The sequence below is a fragment of the Gossypium raimondii genome, chromosome 10, assembly GCF_025698545.1.
Source record: "Gossypium raimondii isolate GPD5lz chromosome 10, ASM2569854v1, whole genome shotgun sequence".
Taxonomy (NCBI): domain Eukaryota; kingdom Viridiplantae; phylum Streptophyta; class Magnoliopsida; order Malvales; family Malvaceae; genus Gossypium; species Gossypium raimondii.
This window is the reverse complement of record NC_068574.1, coordinates 30,761,753-30,765,948: the sequence shown is the minus strand read 5'-3', so window position 1 is coordinate 30,765,948 and position 4,196 is coordinate 30,761,753. Positions and strand designations below refer to the sequence as shown.

Here is a 4,196-nt window from a genome sequence, read left to right as displayed (position 1 = left end):
GAATCAAGGAAATGGAACAAACTCTGCTCAAAATCCTATCCTTATCGCTGATGATAGGGATAAAGCTCTAAGGTAGTATGTCGTGCCAATGTTTCATGATCTTAATCTTGGTATTAGGAGACCCAAAATCAAGGCACAACAGTTTGAGCTGAAGCCAATCATGTTCCAGATGCTTCAGAAAGTGGGCCAATTTAGTGAAATGCTTACCGAAGATCCTCACATGCACTTAAGAATATTTATGGAGGTGAGCGAATCTTTCAAGTTAGCTAGAGTACTCGAAGATGCACTACGATTGAAGTTGTTCCCATATTCGCTAACGGATAGAGCTCAAGCCTAGTTGAACTCATTACCACCAAATTCAATTTCCACATGGCAAGAGTTAGCAGAAAGATTCCTCATGAAGTATTTCTCGCCTAGCAAGAATGCTAAGTTGAGGAACGAGATCACTGCTTTCCAAGAAATGGATGATGAGTCCTTACATGAGGTATGGGAAAGGTACAAAGAATTACTACGGAAGTTCCCTCCTCACAGAATCCCTTATTGCATCTAACTTGATACATTTTATAATGGTTTCAATGCTCACACAAGGATGGTAGTGGACGCTTCTGCTAATGGTGCTATCCTTTCTAAGTCTTACAATGAGGCCTATGAAATCATCGAGAGGATTGCCAATAACAATTATCAATGTCCAACCAATCAAGCAGTGTCAAGAAGAAGATTCACTAGAATACATGAAGTAGACGCTCTCACTTTACTCACATCTCAAGTATCCTCGATTTCCTCAATGCTTAAAACTTTTACCACTAATGAGTTTAATAGTTTTGCAGCACAACCACTAAATAAATTTGAAAATGTAGCATGTGTCTATTGTGGGGAAGGACATCTATTCGAAGAATGTCTATCGAGCCCAAAATTTATGCATTACATGGGTAACCAGAACCAAAACCAAGGAAGGAAAGGACTAAAATCCAATTCCTATAACCTATTGTGGCAAAACCACCCTAATTTCTCCTGGAGTAACCAAGGGGTTGGACCCAGTAACACATACGCCCAATCTAGACTGACCCAACCACCTATTTTTACCCAACAAGTTCAGAAACAACCTCAAGCTGAACCATCCAATGGCTTAGAAAACTTGTTGAAGGCATATATATCCAAGAATGATGCCTTAATCCAAAGCCAAGTAGCTACATTGGAAAACCTGGAAAACCAAATGGGCTAGCTTGCAACTGAACTCAGAAACTGACCACAAGGTGCTTTACTTAGTGATATGAAGAATTCGAGAAATCCAGGGAAGGAGTATTGTAAAGCATTGATATTGAGGGGCGGAAAGACATTAGAGCCCAACACAGTCAAAGTTGAAAAGGAGCCTGCCGATCCTTAAGACTAAGAGGAAGTTCAACTGAGTGTTGAAATTTCAGTTTCACCGGAACCTGAATCTGAAAAATCTAAAGTTGAAGGATCCTGGATGTTTTACCATACCTTGCAACATTGGAGCAACATATTATGGTAAGGCACTATGTGATTTGGGTGTGAGTATCAACTTGATGCCCATGTCAATATTTAGGAAGTTGGGGATAGGTGAAGTTAGACCTACTACGGTTACACTTCAATTAGTAGATCGATCATTAGCACATCCAGAAGGAAAAATCGAGGACATATTGGTAATGTTTGACAAATTTATTTTTCTTACTGACTTTGTTATTCTAGACTTTGAAGCAGACAAAGAAGTGCCGATCATCTTAGAAATACCTTTCCAACAATTGGAAGGACCCTTATTGATGTGCAAAAGGGCGAGGTTACTATGGGTGTTGAGGACGACCAGGTAACATTTAATGTTTTTAAGTCTATGCGATTTCCTGACATAATTGATGATTGTTCTGCAGTGTTTGAATTAGAGAAATTAATCATGGAAAGGGAACTTAACTTTCTTGAGGACCCGTTGAAACAAATTTTGACATCAGACGCTCCAAATGATGAAGAGGAGGATGGATACTTAGCTTTGCTAGAAGCTAAACAAAGGGGATTTAATCTACAATCCCATTTTGAATCTTTGGAGTTAAAGAATAAGGATTATGCCCAACCAAAAGCGTCAATCGAGGAGCCACCTAAATTAGAACTGAAGGTACTTCCCTCACATTTAAAATATGTTTATTTAGGTAACGCTTCTACTTTGCCTGTGATTGTTTCAGCGGAATTAACTGTTGAGAAAGAATAGAAACTCATCCTAGTATTGAAACAATTCAAGAATGCTATCGGATGGACCATTACTGATATTCGTGACATTAGTTCGTCTGTATGCATGCACAAGATCATCTTGGAAGATGGCGAAAAAGGAATGATTGATAGATAATGAAGACTGAACCCCATCATGAAGGACGTGGTAAACAAAGAAATAATCAAGTGGTTAGATGTGGGTATAATTTACCCCATCTCAGACAGTTCATGGGTAAGTCTGTTCTAGTGTATGCCAAAGAAATGAGGTATTATGGTCATTGAAAATGAGAATAATGAGTTGATACCGACTAGAATGGTTATAGGATGGAGAATTTGCATCGATTACCAAAAGCTGAACAAGGCGACTAGGAAAGATCACTTTGCTGTTTTTGGACCAGATGCTAGATAGACTTGCGAGGTGAGGCTATTACAATTTTTTCGATGGATACTCGGGTATAATCAGATTACAGTAGCACCAAAAAATCAACACAATATAACATTCACCTGCCCGTATAGTACATTTGCATTTAGACGCATGCCATTTGGTTTATGTAATGCACTTGCTACATTTCAAAGATGTATGATGTATATTTTTATTGATATGGTTGAGAAATACTTGGAAGTCTTTATAAATTATTTTTCAGTATTCGCAGGTACGTATGATAATTGCCTAGCCAATCTAGCCAAGGTACTAAGACGATATGAAGAAACAAACCTCGTACTCAACTGGGAAAAGTGTCATTTATTGTTGTAGGGCATCGGATAACGAGACATGGAATTATGGTAGATAAAGAAAAGGTAGACATTATTGAGAAACTCCCACCTACAACTACTGTAAAGAGTGTTAGGAGATTTTTAGGCCACGCTGGTTTCTATCGAAGATTTATCAAGGACTTCTCTAAAATTGCTAAAACCTTATGAAAATTATTGGAGAAGGACACAATTTTCAAATTTGATGAGGAAGGCTTAAGAGCTTTCAAAGATTTGAAGAGTCGATTAGTTTCGGCACCCATAATCGTCGCACCAGACTGGGATTTGCCATTTGAATTGATGTGTGACGCAAGTGACTTCGCAATAGGAGCTGTCATGGGCCACCGAAGGAACAAACTTTTTTATCCCATCTACTACGCAAGTCAAACTCTGATAGGAGCTCAACTGAATTATACAGTAACAGAGAAAGAGTTACTTGCTTGTGTTTTCTTTTTACAAGTTTTGATCCTATCTTGTAGGTACCAAAGTGACTGTCTATACAGACCATTCGACAATTAAGTTGAGACTGATCCGACGAGTACTTCTACTTCAAGAGTTCGATCTAGAAATTCAAGATCGAAATGGAGTAGAAAACCAAGTAGCAGACCACTTGTCTAGATTGCAGCCGCAAGAAGTTAATTCTCCACTTATACCCATCAGGAGACATTTCCAGATGAACACATACTGAATGTAAATCATGTCCATAATACCCATTTGTTTGTTGATATTGCTAACTATTTAGCTTGTTGTTTGATATCGATTGATCAGAAGTATCATCAAAAGAAAATTTTTCTTCAAGATGTGAAGTACGATTTCTGGGAAGAACCATATTTGTTTAAAAAGTGTGCAGATCAAGTGATCAAGAGATGCGTGGCAGAAGATGAAGTACATAAGATTCTATATCATTGCCACTCAGCTCCGAGCGAGGGACACTTCAGAGGTACACGTACTGCGGAAAAAGTATTACAAGCCGGACTCTTTTGGCCAACACTATTCAAAGACGTATATGCTTACGTAAAAAGTTGTGATCAATGTCAATGGGTTGGAAATGTCACCAATAGAAATGAGATGCCCCAAACAAACATCATTAAGGTAGAGTTATTCCATGTTTGGGGTATTAACTTTCTCGGTCCTTTCCCTCCATCTTTTGGTTACAAGTACATATTGGTAGCAGTAGACTATCTGTCTAAATGGGTTGAGCCGAGGCATATCAGACAAATGATGCTAAG

General features: G+C 38.5%; 1 non-coding gene across 1 annotated transcript; it reads right to left on the bottom strand.

The window, feature by feature from the left end:
- Positions 1-427: 427 nt before the first annotated feature.
- LOC128034349 (small nucleolar RNA R71) lies at positions 428-534 on the bottom strand. The gene has a single exon (XR_008190476.1). It is a non-coding gene; the product is annotated as a small nucleolar RNA R71 (small nucleolar RNA).
- Positions 535-4,196: the final 3,662 nt, after the last annotated feature.